The sequence below is a fragment of the Oryctolagus cuniculus genome, chromosome 13 (assembly GCF_964237555.1).
Source record: "Oryctolagus cuniculus chromosome 13, mOryCun1.1, whole genome shotgun sequence".
NCBI lineage: Eukaryota > Metazoa > Chordata > Mammalia > Lagomorpha > Leporidae > Oryctolagus > Oryctolagus cuniculus.
In genome coordinates, this window is record NC_091444.1 from 98,121,088 (window position 1) to 98,137,071 (window position 15,984).

General features: G+C 43.1%; 1 protein-coding gene across 2 annotated transcripts in view; it reads left to right on the plus strand.

Moving 5' to 3' along the window:
• The first annotated feature begins 217 nt into the window (after positions 1-217).
• The window catches only part of LOC127489251 (ankyrin repeat domain-containing protein 26), a 235,550-nt gene continuing 219,783 nt past the window's right edge, over positions 218-15,984 (plus strand). For both annotated transcript variants that reach the window (XM_070056031.1, XM_070056032.1), the window contains exons 1-3: positions 218-4,693; positions 6,930-7,064; positions 8,355-8,510. The gene's annotated coding sequence lies outside the window, so the exon portion shown is untranslated. The remainder of the gene's footprint in view (positions 4,694-6,929; positions 7,065-8,354; positions 8,511-15,984) is intronic.

Consider the following 15,984-nt stretch of genomic DNA (forward strand, 5'->3'; position numbering starts at 1 on the left):
TGAGTGCCTCATAATAACAAAATATTCCCCATCTCCTCCCATTCCTTCAGCCCTCATGCACATTTTCTTTTCAGTGATAGAAAAATATATACACATGTAATATGTAAATATGAATATTATGTATGCCATTTTTGTGTATGTATTGTATTAATATGTATTAAAATAATATATAATGTGTTGCTATCATTATTTTCAGCAATCCCATTAGTAAATTAAGAATAAAAAAAGTAAAATTTATATTTTACTGCTATTTTTTTTTCTCATGTTCTTCCTTTTTATGTAGATCCAAGTTTCTGACCTATATGATTTTCTTCCTCTCCAGAAAACTGTTGGCATTTCTTGCAAGATAGTCTTCTGGCAACAAAATGTACAATTTTTCCCTGCCAAACATTTATTTCTTCTTCACTTTAGAAAGACAAGTTTCAGGATACCAAATTTCAGTTTGGTAGTTTTTCTCTCCATGCTTAAAATAGTTTTCTCCACTCAGTTTTTCCTTGTGTGGTTTCTGAGGAGAAGTCAGATGTGTTTGCTCCCCCATGGATTGTTTATTCTGCACAAGCTGCCTTCAGGACTTGTTTACGGGATACTGCTGTATATAGTGAATATCAACAAGCCTTTGGAGAAGTTGTTTTGATTTTTTTTTAAGGAAGTATGGGAGGAGATATGGATCATTTTTTTAAAAACTGAGGACAAACAGACCTGTTTAAACTACATACTTCTAAGTAATGAAACTAAGAATGGATGTTGGTGAGCTACATCATGCATGAGATTTAAAATAGCACTCTTAATTAAAAACACAATTTTCAAGAGCATCGGTTAACAGAGAGCATTGAATTTGCCTCCACGCTTTTTCATTGTACTGCAAAGTAAGCATTTTGGGCAAGGACCACATGTCAGATTTATCTTTGAATCTCTCTTGCCTGCTAAAGGTAGTGACATGATAGGCCTGAATATGTGCTTAAATGACTCAATGAAGGAATGCAGTCATGCATTAAATTCAAATCAAACCTCATGGTGTTTGATGTCAGAATTGTGTAACTAAATGTTAGGTTCTAAAATGTCAACATGGTATTTCACTTGGAGAAAACGTAGATTAATGGCTCTGATTTTGAAACTACTTCCTTCTTTCTCAAAAAGTGCAGTAAACCTTGGGTGACAGTCACGAAGCCTCTTCCTACTGCAGCTAAGTAACATAGACCCCCTATGCCTCATTTGTAGCACTGATTTTAGGTTGTCTTGACAAATTACCAAGAGTTTTGCCATACCATTCTTGTTCTTTCTGGTTTGTCTGGTCTATATTGATATCTGTCACAGATTTCCAATCACTACTGGAAAACATTTAGTTCACTTACTTTATACAGAACAGTTCCAGACTCTCATTTGGAGTTTTACCCTGTGTATACAGTTTGAAATAGAATGAAAACCATTGGCATAGAGTCCCTTTTAAAGGTTTACCTGTTGTGGAAGCATTTGAAAGAAAACATATTAAGGGCAAAGGTAAATATTTACTTAAATTATTAAAACATCTTGAGATTTTTTTTGCTATGGCCCTGATGTCATAAAATTATATTTAAGCTAGTGTGATAACTTTGAAACCATAGATACAGAAGTTAGTATGCATTGAGAGGTACATAATGTATATACTGTTAGCTTGCTTGAATTAAAGGTAGCCATTGTATATTTTAAATTACTTTAATGTTGAAATTTGTATGTAGTTTAGAAAATGGAAGGTATGGTCTGTTGAGAGTTGGCTTTAATCCTCAAGTAGGTTGGTTTATACTCAATTTCAGGGAGACGACACACATATGCCTAGTAGGATAACTCAAACAGTAGGCTTTGTAAGGCAAAAAGCCTATGAATATCATGGAGAATAAGAATTTCAGGCTTTGTTTTTAATATTTATTAATTTATTTATTTGAAAGGCAGAGTTACAGAGAGGCAGAGGCAAAGAAAGAGAGAAGTCTTCCATCTGCTGGTTCACTCTCCAAATGGCCACAACAGCTGGAACTGCATCTGTCTGGAGCCAGGAGCTTCCCTCAGGTCTCTCAGGTTGGTGTAGGGGCCCAAGGACTTGGTCCATCCTCTTCTGCTTTCCCAGGCCATAGCAGAGAGCTGGATCGAAGTGAAGCAACCAGGACTCAAACCAGCACCCATATGGGATGCTGGCACTGCAGATGGTGGCCCTACCAACTATGCCACATCGCTGGCCCCAGAATTTCCAATTTAACATTTTTTCCTACTTGCATTTCCATCGAAGAAGGGGTTGATGATGAGATGTTAGGAATCTATTATTAAATGAAGGCATGAGGAATCTATTACAGCCCTCCTGCAGTACTCCCTCTTTCCAGCTTATGCAGACTGAATTTACAAATGGTTTTGGTGCTTCTATCAAACAGTAAATGATTTTTCCAATGTAAGCCATATTTATTCCTATTTTACTCAATGTTAGCATTAAGACTTAATGCTAACTAGCATTTTTAAAAAATTTAGTTAAAATTACATTTGCATATGAAAGTGGAGACAAACTTACTAATTTATTCTACTTCTAAATATACGTAAAATTTTCTTGAGGAAATAGGATGGCAGTCAAGTTAGAGAGGGCTAGTTCTTGAAAAGGAAGTTGTCATATGTAATCATTTAGGAGCGGCCATCTGGAGGCATGGATGCTCTTCACTCTTCACAATTATTTAATTATGTTCTGGGTGGCATTTCATTGCTTGGTGTCCTTTGTGGATATATTATACTTTGTACATCCAGTTGCTGAATCACAGTCATAGGCCGATTCCATATTTCAGCTGTTGTGAGTAGCACTTCCATAAACATGGAATGGAGATATCCTTTTGATGCACTGATGTCTTGTCTTTTGGACGTATACCCAGTAATGGAATTGCGGGATTTTGCTCAGTTCTGTTTTGTTAGAGAGACTCCCATACTATTTTCCATAATGGTTGTGCTAATTTGCCTTCCCACAAAACACTAAAAAAATTTCACCAGTCTTGAAATCCATGCCACCCTTTGTTATTTTTTGTTTTCTTCATGATAGTTATTCTACCTGGAGTGAGATGATAATCTTATTCTGGTTTTAACTTGCATTTTTGTGTTGATTAATGATGTGGAGAATTTCTTCATGTAACTACTGGACATGTGCATGTCTTCTTTTGAGATGAGTATGTTAAGTTCTTCAGCCTAGTTTAAAAATTGGTGGTTTTGTTTGTTTTTTTGTTGTTGTTGCTGTTGTTTTTTGGGTTTTTTTTTTAGCCCTGGGTTTTTTGAGTAATTATATAGTCTGGATATTAACTCCTTTTAGAAAACCTGAGAAGTACTGTGTGGCATTGTATTGGGGACAGGTTTTGTTATTTACTTTTTGACATAGAAGCACAGGCTAGACTGGCCTGAGTCGTTGGCTCGGGGCTTCTCCCACACCAGGAATCTGAAGCAGTGTCAGTGGCCGTGGGCTTAGCAGGTTGGAGCTGGATGGACCTGATGCAAGGTGGTGGGCACTACTGGCACAGCACCCCGGCTGGCTGCATGGGGGAAGAGGCCCGGGCCCTGCTGCCCACGTGTGACTCTTGGGGGCTCGGCTGCCATGCCACTTTGTCCTGGGAGGCCCTGCTACATGCTGCTGCATTCTGGGAGCTGGGAGCCCAACAATGCCCTGCAGGTCTAAGGAGCCTGCCCTGGTCCCTGCACTGGCTGCAACCACTGGAGAATGAAACACCCCCAGGTAATAGCACCCGTGGCTCGGACAAGGAGCTCAGTGACCTCCTGGAGTTCAGCATGATGTTCCTGCTGCCCATGGCCAGTGGAAAGGGCTGGCCTGTCTCCTTGGCCAGCACACAGCTCAGAGGAACAGGTTCGGAGGACGGGCCCGGCTCAGGATCCTGGGATGCTGGCGACCAGAACACCTCCTCGTTTGACCCCGGCCAGAGCTACAGTGAAGGACCCACTTCAGTGAGTCCCACGGCAGCCTTTCTTGGTTCACATTCCTGGGACCTGGACCTGGACTTGGAGGCAAGGGAGGCCAGTGGGGCGGGTATCCCACCTTCTGGAGAGACACAGCTTTTGGTGGCTTGACTCAGGTCAGGTTCCTGACGGGCACGCTGGCCCTGCGCAGCCCCGGGCCATTGTCTTTCTCAGACATCAAGGGTAGCACCCAGTACAATGCCTCCTAACCTGGCAACCCTTGGGGCAGAGCCTCAGGTGGCCACTGGGCCCACAGATCAAGAATGTCCAGAAGATTCTACTTGTTCTTCCTTCCTCATCGTACCCTCCCACCTCCATCCCAGCTTAAGTGACGACTAAGGCAGGGATGCCTGTGTCTACCCATCTGCCAAGACTCCCTGTAGCACCTGCTCTGCAGCCTTCTACTGGCCAGCCTGCACCCTTCCTTGGAGCTCCAGAGCCCCTCAGACCAGGATGGTTTCAGGCCCATGCTGGATGGGAGCTCATCCGCCTGCCCCTCTGGATGGGCAGTGGTGATGGGTTTTGAGGCCACAGTGCATTTGGTAGCATGTGCTAGGAGCATATGGACTACTAGCCGCATGGAGCCGAGGTCAACAGTGGCCTCCCAGCCATGTCCACCTTCTCAGCACCCCCATAGCTGTGTACGGTGGCATCTCCAGCAACACACCACCCCTCCCATCAGTGGGGCAGGCAGCCTCATCGGCTCCCAAGAGACCATGGCCACCAGCAGGTATGATCTCTTATGTTTGTTTATTTATGTGTGTGTGTGTGTGTGTGTGTGTGTATGTGTGTGTGAGGGATTGGTTCTTCTGTCTTAAAAACTATTCAAAAGAGAAAGAAGAGAAACAGGCATGTGCCAGTTCAAACAAGAACAGATCCCATAGATGGATCAATCCCAGTATTCCTACAGCTCCTGGAACATGACCAGGCTGAAGCTGGGAACCAAGGCTTTGAAGCACAATTCAGGTCTCTCAAGTGGGCAACTGTGAGATAACTACTGGAGCCAGCATCAGCTGTCTCACTGGAACCATGTTTGTAGGAAGCTGGAATCCCAGGATGAAACCCAGAATTAAACCCAGGCACTCTCTTATTGGACCTACATGGGCCTCTTCCTAGCCTCTTTTTTTTTTTTTTAACTTTTATTTAATGAATATAAATTTCCGAAGTACGGCTTATGGATTACAATGGCTTCCCCCCCATAACGTCCCTCCCACCCACAACCCTCCCCTTTCCCACTCCCTCTCCCCTTCCATTCACATGAGGATTCATTTTCGATTCTCTTTATATACAGAAGATCAGTTTAGTGTACATTAAGTAAAGATTTCAACAGTTTGCACCCCCATAGAAACACAAAGTGAAATATACTGTTTGAGTACTCGTTATAGCATTAAGTCTCAATGTACAGCACATTAAGGACAGAGATCCTACATGAGGAGTAAGTGCACAGTGACTCCTGTTGTTGGCTTTACAAATTGACACTCCTGTTTATGGCATCAGTAATCTCCCTATGCACCAGTCATGAGTTTCCAAGGACCTTGTCTAAGCAAGATAAGAGTCGGAGAACTCAAGGGGCTTCCATAGCCTTGGAAACTCATGACTGGTGCATAGGGAGATTACTGATTCCTAGCCTCTTTGGCTAACCGCTGCAAAGAGGATGGTTCCCCTCCTATTTCTCCCCTTAGTGAATGCCTATAAGGTATTTGTTCCTTACGTTTTCATCCTGTAGTTACTAACTCAATAATGTGCCAAGGACTTTACTGCTGTAGTCTATCATTCTAATAATTTTCAAGGTTTCTTTCATAAAAAAGGTTAAAAAGTAGAAAAAAGAAATCAGTTAAGGTTTTAAAAATAATTTAATAAAAAAGAAAAGTACTCCACTGAACATTTGGCCAAATATATGATTCCAAGGTGAATGTGGATGCCTTTCTTGTCCTAATGAAATGGAAACAGTTGGGGCTGTCCTTTTTTTTTTTTTTTTTTTTTTGTACAACTTAGATTTGAGAGGCTGATGCCTATGTCCTCAAAGTATTATATTTCAGTTGTCAAATGTAGGCACGCAAAGATTTCAGAAAATGATAACCTCGGAGAGTAGTAAATATGTGTGTCCCTGACAGCAGTTTCGTTTAGTGGTGTTTTAATGAGTGGAACCCATACATGGAAATTGATTGTAGGGAATAACTTATGATTTCCTTGCTTTTAGTAACATACGTATAAAATAATGAAGATTTGATCTATGGTAGCAACTCTACAATCATATATGTGGGCCTGACCTCTTTGATTGAAGCAGCTGCTGCATAGAGATGCAAGCACCTTCATTGAAGCATTGAAGTTAAAAGTCATGTTAGCATTCTTGTCTGCCACGTCTTAAATATATATCATTTTTTAAAAAGGAAGTATTTATTTGAAAGGCAGTTACAGAGAGGCAGAGCAGAGAGAGGGAGGTCTTCCATCTGCAGGTTCACTCCCTAGATGGCCACAGAATCTGTGCTGATCTGAAGCTAGGAGCTTCTGCAGGGTCTCCCATATGGGTGCAAGGGCCCAAGGACCCGGGCCATCTTCGACTGACTTCACAGGCCATAGCAGCTGGATTGGAAGTGGAGGAGCTGGGACTTGAACTTGTGCCCTTATGGGATGCCAGCACTGTAGGTGGTGGCTTTACCTGCTATGCCACAGCGCCAGCCCCTAAATATGAATCTTTCTAATTTAAGTATGTTAAGTTTCAGTAAACTATTATTTGATAATTCTGAGAGAAATACAGTGGTTTTTGTACTTGAGTCCTTTCTTTTGACATTTTAAGTATTGTGACCCTGAATGAATTGTGTTGTTGAATACCAGCTATGTCCTAGTAAAGATAGACAATGAATATGCAAGTTGAGGGCTGCTATTAATATACTTGTTACTCACTATGTTGCCAATTCATCTTGTAATCGGTGTTCTTTTTCATGTGTTTTTGTCTGTCACTACAGCTAAAGAAGTAAATAAGTCATGGCACGCTTAACAAAAAGACAACAGGCAGATACAGAAGCTATCCAGCATCTTTGGGCATCCATTGAGATCATAAGGAACCAGAAGCAAATCACCAACATTGACTGCATTACAAGGTAAGTAAAGCAAAAATACCCTGTAATATTTCATGTAAAGCTCTCCAAAATGCCTGTCTTTTCTGGTAGCCTACACGTGTTAGAGCTGAAGTCACTTTTTTGTCTTGTAGAAATACACTGTTGTTCAGAAAACAAACACAGCAACATACATAAGTAACCTGTATTTATTCATTTTAAATAAAAATATTATAAGTACTACTTATAATTGCTTATTAGCTATCAAGAATTTTTTATTTTTATTCACTTTTTATAAAAATACTATAAGGACTATTTATAATTGCTTGTTAGCTATCAAGAATTTTTTTTAACTTTTATTTATTTAAATATAAATTTCCAAAGTACAGCTTATGGATTACAATGGCTTCCCCCCCCCCCCATAACTTCCCTCCCACCCGCAGCCCCTCCCATCTCCCGCTCCCTCTCCCAGATTCCATTCACATCAAGATTCATTTTCAATTATCTTTATATACAGAAGATCAATTTAGTATATATTAAGTAAAGATTTCATCAGTTTGCACCCACACAGAGCATAAAGTGTAAAATACTTTTTGAGTACTAGTTAAGCTATCAAGAATTTTTAACACTTGGCAACTTTATTTGCAGAGTGTTAAAGAAAAGTGATAGTAATACATGTCTTTGAATATTTCTGATTAAAGAAGTATTTACTCGGTCTTATTTTGTTAGGGGTTGCTTGTTGAATTTTAGCAAATATCAACATTAACATATTTTAATGATCTTTTTTTGTTTTTGTTTTTTTTTATCTGTAAATGGGGTGAGCTGAGTTATATATAGTTTTTATACATTATATATATAGTTATATATATTTTAGGTTTATTTATTTGAAAGAGTTAGAGGGAGAGACAGAGATCTTTCATCTGCCAGTTCATTCCCCAAGTGACCCCAGTGGCCAGGGCTGGGCCAGGCCGAAGCCAAGAGCCAGAAGGTTCTTCTGTGTCTCCCACGTTGGTTGCAGGGGCCCCAGCACTTAGGCCTCCCTCTGCTGCTTTCCCCGGCCATCAGCAGGGAGCTGAATTGGCACGGGAGTCGATGGGAGCCAGCACACATATGGGATATCGGCATTGAAGGCAGCAGCTTAAACTGCTATGACAAAAGGCTGGCCCCATATACTTTTAGATTTCTCAAGTCTTCCTTTAATTCCTGGAATTAAACTTGGTATAGAATTCTGATATTTGAACATATTAATGTATTAGTATTTATTAATTTATATTTAATAGTAGACCATATTTTAGTACTCCTGTGGAAAACTTTTTCTATTTTTTTCTTTTTTAGTTACTATTCCAGTTTACTGCCCAAATGCTGGCAATGGCTGCCAGCGTTGGGGTAGCATGGGGCGTCGTGGGAGAGCAGGGATGCCCAGTTCGTCTGTGGGCAGCCGAGGAGAAGGATGCAGTGGTGGTAGCGGGGACTCTGGGGAAGTGTCTGCAGGTATGTACCGTCAGTGACGTTGGGGCTCCCTGGTCCTCCACTCCGCTTGGTGAGTGAGACTTCCACTTCCCTGCCCGCTGGACCCGCGGCTCAGGTGTCCCTCCCACGGCCAGGTCTACTCACTGTTTGTTGACGCCCTGTAAGGAGAGTGGGGTCTGCCCAACAGTCCTGAGTTCTCGGCTGCTCAGAGGGCCTTTGGCGAAGCACTGGCCTGCTAAGAAAGTTAGAGAACACCTGGGCTGGCCGCGGCCTCAGGCAGGTCAGCGTGGGAGTGGCGTCCCATGCGCCGTAGGAGTCAGCGTCGGTGCCTGTGGGGCGTCTGCCTGCATGAGGCTTTGGCGTTGGTAGTATCAGCAGAACCAGCGGGGAAGTGCAGTTCAGTGGCCGGCCACGGAGAGAAGGATCCGGCGGCAACAACTTGGGAAGTGTTGGGCGGTCGGCCAGGAAGAGCAGGTGTGTACTGGTGGCAGTGGTGACACGTTGGACAGCAATGGCTAAGCAGGCAGTGGTGGCGGTGAAGAAGCATCGGGCGGGGAAGCAGAAGACTTCGGTGGTGGCTGCCTGTCTGGCAGCAGTGGGGAACCAAGGGGCGGCAGGGGCCGCAGGTCTGTGTCCTCCGGCAGGGGCTTCAGTGTCGGTAGCAGAGGCCTCGGAGGCGTCAGCGTCAGCCTTGCATGGGGTGTCGTGTGCAGGGAAGCACAGTTCCGCGGCGGGCAGCGGAGAGGAAGGACGGGGCAGCAGTGGCGACTGCATATCTGTGGCCGTCTGCGAGGCAGCACAGATCTGCATCCATGACAGCAACGAGTAGCAGCACAGTGGCAGTGAGGTGGGCAGTGGGGAAGCATCCGGCGTCCTGGGTGGGGAAGCGTGCCTCGGTGTTGGTGTTGGTGAGGATTGCGGCATTCTGGGCGGGCAGGGGAGCAGAAGTCTTCAGCGGCGGGAACCAGGCCGTGGCGGCAGCTTTGCTCAGTTCCGTGTTGGCCGGCAGAGGTGGCAGCCTCAGTGTCCAGGTGGGTAGCGATGTGGGTGTGGGCGTCAGTGTCACATGGAGCATCAAGGGCAGGGAAGCGCAGTTCGGCGGTGGGCAGCAGAGAAGAAGGATGAGGCAGCAGTGACTCCACGAAGCATGGGGTGGTCGGCGACAGGGACACTTTGAGCAGCAGGGGTAAAGTAGGTGGTGGCAGCGACCCGTGGAGTGGTTTTGGTGAAGCGTTGGCGTCATTGGTGGGGAAGCATGGCTCTAAGTCTGCCTCGGTGAAGCGTGGGGCTTCCTAGGCAGGGAGGTGTAAGTCTATGGTGGCGGCAGCAACACAGAGGGCGGCTAGGGTCACCAGGTGGCGGGGGAGCTGGTGAGACGAGGGGCAGCGGCGCTGAAGTGTAGTTCCTCCTGGGCGGCGGCACAGCGGTGCCTTGGAAGTGTGAGGCGTTGCAGGCTGGGAAAGGGGAGTCTGCGTTGGTGGAGCGTGGGGCATTGTGGGCAGGGACGTGCAGTTCGGAGGTGGCGTTGACTGTGGCAGTGTGTTGGGTAGTGCAGAGAAGCAGGCAGCAGTGGAGAGGCAGTGGCGAAGAAGCCTTAGGCCACGGGCAGGGAAGTGTGGGGTGCAGGTCCCCTTGGAGCCGGTGGGCCTCTCGGGTTTTCATGGCCTGCACACAGAGATGCTCCCCTCCCCCTGCCTTTGCATCATGGCGTCCAAGAGGAAAGGGAGGGTGAGGGGTCAATATTCTTTGGGTGCTAGTTGTCCACAGCGTTTCACCTGGGGACAGGCTGCCTGCTAGCAGTGAGTTTCCTGCATCATCTGGGAACCGCCGGCTTCCAGAGTTGGTGATCCTGGTTGTGCTGGGTTGAGAGCGTCCAGGTGTTGGCAGTGCAGATGGAGAGCCAGATGGCGGGTGTGCCAGGACCAGCCTCTCTTGCCTGGAGGTTGTCGTCCACAGCATTTAGCTGGCTTTGTGCTTTGGGTGCTGATGAGACTGTGGCTACAGGTTGTGGCAGGAGTGAACATCCATTTCAGGTTGCAACCCGAGTGTCTGACAGGGCCCTCACTATTCCTGGAGGGTCTGGGAAGCAGCAGCCGGCACACAGATGATGGGCCGCACCCTGGGAGAGTGGCTGGGCACTCCTGTATTCCTTCTGGGACAAAATGTTGTCCGGTGGTATATTTTATGTATTTTAATTATTTATTTTTTGTTGTTTCCAATAAAAACTCTTACTTTGGTTTTAATAAATTAAAAGGAATAATTACCGTGCATTCTAGAATATTTTTAAACTGATGGGATAGGCAGATGTATTTGAAATATTTTTGTCTTAAATTTACAGTGTGGAGGATTTTCCCTGTTGTCACAGAGTTTGAGTTTCTTTAAATTTTTTTTTATGTGACTGATGTGGAGAGAAAATTTAAGATTATCAAGGGTTTTTTTTGTTATTGCTGTTGTCATTTCCTATTTATTTCTGTTGACATGAATTGTTACTAAGCAGACATATATTAATATTAACCAGTGAAAAATGATTGTTTTTTGCCTGTACTCATTATGAAATCAGGACCGGACTTCAGTTAGGCATTACAAATGAAGAGATTGGAGAGGAAAACTTGTCATAATTGTTATAATATGCTAAATGAAGGGAAAGGAAGATATGCAAAAAAATCCAAGGGAGTTTTCCTTTAGTTTTGAAAGATCACCTAATACTAGCTTTAGGCTTTTTAACAGCCTTTGGGTGTCATTCATCAGTACTAAAAGCTTTCTTGGGGGCACACATTTGGTGTGGGAGTTAAGTCAGTCCTTGGGATGTCTGTGTCTTGTGTTACAGTGCCAGGATTTGAATTCTGGATCCATCTCCAGTTCCAGCTTTTCTGGCAGTGTGTGTTCTGGGAGACATCAGGTGATGGCAAAAGTATCTGGGTCCCTGTCACCTACATGAGAGACTGAGTTCCTTGCTCCTAGCTTCATCCTGACCAAGTCCTAGCTGTTTGCAGGCATTTGAGGTGTGAGGGAGTAGATAGGAGGGCTCTCTTTGCCTTTCAAATCAATAAAGTTAACATTTTTTCAAAAATGCGATTTTTATATTGAAAATGTATTTCAGAAGCAGATACTGATACATGCCTGCACACACACACACACACACACACACACACAAAATGCAAGAAACAGATATAAAGAGGACTCCCACCTGTTGGTTCACTTCCTAATTCCCACACCTACTGGTCCTGAGACTGGCTGAGTTGAGGAGTTGGGAACTCATTCCATGTTTCCAACAGGGGTGATGGGTGCCCAAATACTTGAGCCATAACCATTTCTTTCCATGTCCACAAAACAGGAAGCTGGAGTCAGGAGCCAGAAACAGGTACTCAGTTTCTTGGGCTATCACAACTGCCTTATAGGTCCACATTAATAGGAAGCTAGAGTCAGGAGCTGGATGTGGATACTTAACCCAAGTATTTGTAGTGTGGAATGAGGTGACTTTAATTGGCATGTTAACCTGTGTTTCAAAGATTTTTTCTTGTGACATCATATGTAGGTTTTTTTTTTTTTTTTTAAAATCAGGCCTTAAGGCATTTGGATATAGCTGAAGAGCCCATGAGAGTATTTTAGGCATGGAAAGCCAAGACACTCGGGGGGGGGGGGGAAGAAGACCTAAATGAAAGATCTCTGTGAGTGAGATCCCAGTGGAAAGAACAGGTCTTCAAAGAAGGAGGTACCTTTCTCTGAAGGGAGGAGAGAACCTCCACTTTGACTATGACCTTGTCTAAACAAGGTAAGAGTCGGAGAACTCAAAAGGCTTCCATAGCCTTGGCAACTCATGACTAGAGCCTAGGGAGATTACTGACGCCATAAACAAGAGTGTCACATTGTTAAGTCAACAACAGGAGTCACTGTGTACTTACTTCTCATGTGGGATCTCTCCTTAATGTGTTGTGCAATGTGAAGTAATACTATAACTAGTACTGAAACAGTATTTTTCACTTTGTGTTTCTGTGTGGGTGCAAACTGATGAAATCTTTACTTAATATATACTAAATCAATCTTCTGTATATAAAGATAATTGAAAATGAATCTTGATGTGAATGGAATGGGAGAGGGAGCGGGAGATGGGAGGGGTGCAAGTGGGAGGGAAGTTATGGGAGGGAAGCCATTCTAATCCATAAACTGTACTTTGGAAATTTATATTTACTAAATAAAAAAATAAAAAATTAAAATCTTTTAAAATGAAAAAAAAGATTTTTATTTATTTATTTGACAGGTTAGAGTTACAGACAGTGATAGAGACAGAGAGAAAAGGCTTCCTTCCATTGGTTCACTCCCCAAATGGCTTCCATTGCTGGAGCTATGCCGATCCGAAGCCAGGAGCCAGGTGCTTCTTCCTGGTCTCCCATGCAGTTGCAGGGGTTCAAGCACTTGGGCCATCCACTGCCATCCACTGCCCTCCCGGGCCACAGCAGAGAGCTGGACTGGAAGAGGGGCAGCCGGGATTAGAACCCGGTGCCCATATGGGATGCTGGTGCCGCAGGCGGAGGATTAACCTAGTGCACCGCCGTCCTGGCCCATTATATGTAGTTTTTTTTTTTTTCTCATGTACCATACTGTTCATGGTTAATGTTTCTGTATCTGTTATTTACTTAATGTACCTCATTTTCTTATTCTGTATTGAGTCTTTGCATTTCTTTTTTAGCAAATAGGTGAGCAGTGATGTAGGGAACATCATTTTTCTTTGTATTTTCTTTTAATTTTAATTAGTGTGTCCCAGACTCAGTGTGCTTTGTAGACACAGTTGTAAGAACTTAATGATAGTCCCTTCTGCCCTCCACCTTATTCTCTTGCACTGTTTCCTTCTCCCTTTTCTTTGTCCTTGGTTTAGTTTTTGAGAGAGCCAATTTTCAAATTAAATTACAATAAAAAGGCTTAATACTTTAACAAATAAGTTTAACAAGTAAAAAGCAAAATGATACCAGTTTAGTGAGAATATTAACAATGACTGTAAACAATAATTGAGTAGAAAAATGATCATTTCGCCCTTATGCAGTAAATTTTAAAGTAATTACAGATCATTAAAACTGGTACTGTAAGATTGTTAACTATTGGTTTCACAAAGTTATAAAAGTTTTACAAATCTGTAGTTGCAGTAATGCTGATGCACACACACCTTTCTTTTTTTTTTTTTTTCCCTAAATTCATATAAGGGGGAACATGTGGTATTTGTCTTTCTGGGTCCAGATTATTTCACTCAACATGATGACATGATGTGCTCCAGCTGTGTCCATTTTTCTGCAAATAGTAGAATTTCATTCATTTTATGGCTGGGTAAGATTCCATTGTGTATGTATACCACATTTTTTTTTACCCATTCATCTAATGATGGACACCTTGGTGGGTTCCAAATTTTGGCTGTTGTGAACAGTGCTGCTAAAAACATGATGCAGGTATCTCTTGGATAGCTTGTGTTCAAGTATTTTGGTATATACACAGTACTGTGATGTGGAAAATCTATTTCTGGTTTTAAAACACATCTTGGCTGGTGCCGTGGCTCAATAGGCTAATCCTCCACCTAGCGGCGCTGGCACACCGGGTACTAGTCCCGGTCAGGGTGCCGGATTCTGTACCAGTTGCCCCTCTTCCAGGCCAGCTGTCTGCTGTGGCCCGGGAGTGCAGTGGAGGATGGCCCAGGTGCTTGGGCCCTGCACCCCATGGGAGACCAGGAGAAGCACCTGGCTCCTGCCTTCAGATCAGCGCGGTGCACCGGCCGCAGCGCGCCGGCCGTGGCGGCCATTGGAGGGTGAACCAACGGTAAAAGAAGACCTTTCTCTTGTCTCACTGTCCACTCTGCCTGTCAAAACACACACACACACACACACACACACACACACATCTCATCTCCACATTGTTTTCCACAATGGCTAAACTAATTAAGATTTCTCCCAGCAGTGTTTAAGTGTTCTTTTTTCACCATATCCTTGTCAGCATTTGTTACTCTGTGTTTTGGATTTTATCTATTCTGTTATGGGTGAGGAGATATCTCATTGTGGTTTTGATTTCATTTCCTTGAAGTCTAGAGCTGAGCATTTTATTTCATATATTTGTTGGACATTTGCATTTTCAGTCTCCTTTTCAAGAACTGCCTGTAAACCCTTTTTCCTTTCTGAATTGAATTGATGTTGTTTTTGACCTTTTAAGTTGCCGATATATTCAGGATGTTAATCCTTTGTCAGATAGATGCTTTGCAGATATTTTTTTTTGTGTGTGGTCTTTTGGATGTCTGTCCACTGCTGTCATTTCCTTTGCTTCTGAGTTTGATACAGTTGCACTTGCTTAATTTTGCTTTTGTTGCCTGAGCTGTGGGGATCCTGTCCATGAAGGTGTTCCCTATACTGATGTCGTTGAGTGTTTCCCTTACATTTTCTTTTAGAAACTTCAAAATATCAAGGCTTAAATTAGGTCTTTGATCTATGTTTGGTTGATTCTTGTATGTGGTGAGAGATATGGATCTAATTTCATTCTTCTGTGTACATGCATCCAGTTTTGACAGCACCATTTTTGAGGATATTATCATTAACTCCACTGTGTGGTCAGAGCACTTTTGTCGTCAGTTGGCTATACGTATATGTATGTATTTGATCCCCATTATTGATGCATATGAGACTAATGTGTAGATAATGACTTATCTGTCATCTAGCTATAAAGTGTTATGGTTGTTGAATGTGAAATGTGAGAAACTTCTCATTTTCCAGAATCACATATTCATGAGTTTCCCTCTGTTTCTTGAGATACAGAAACTTGTCTTGATCTATTTCAGGGAGCACTTTCACTTTTTTTAATTGTGAAAGCACTGAGGGGAAAGAATAGCTTAGTGCAGAGGGGAAACAGCTTTCCTTTCTGTTATGAAACCCCCACAGGGTAAGGTCCTCTGAATGTGGCTGTATGATGTAAAATCCAGGTGGTAAAGACAGTAGATGGCACATTGCCTGTCTTTGTATTCTTATTTCTACCAAACAGGTTACTGAATATGTTGGGTAGTAAAGAGTGGATAGGAATAAATGCAGCAAATTAACAGGTGCCCACTTTAATGTTTTACACAATTTTAAATGAATTTTAACATCATAAATGAAGGAGAATATATACTTAAATTGCATATAATGTTAAAGCTAAAGTAGAAAAATATTTATTGACAGATTCATCACAATTAAACAAAATATCAAATAATAAAATGAAAGAAAACCATTCTTTTTGTGGCATGAAATAGTAACAACAATCTTTAATATCAAACTCATTAAAATGTGAAGACGAGAGGCTCAGCAGCATTGAAGTGGAAGTATCAGAAATGCTGTGTGAGTGTGCCGCTCCTGCTGGTGACAGTGATGATGGTGGATTCATCCCACAGAGAAAGCATAGACATCCTGAAAAGCAGCAGTTGCCTATTAAGGAGGATGGAGAATATTGAGTAAGTCAATAGCAACATTTAACAGTAACTGTGATATTGGTCCGC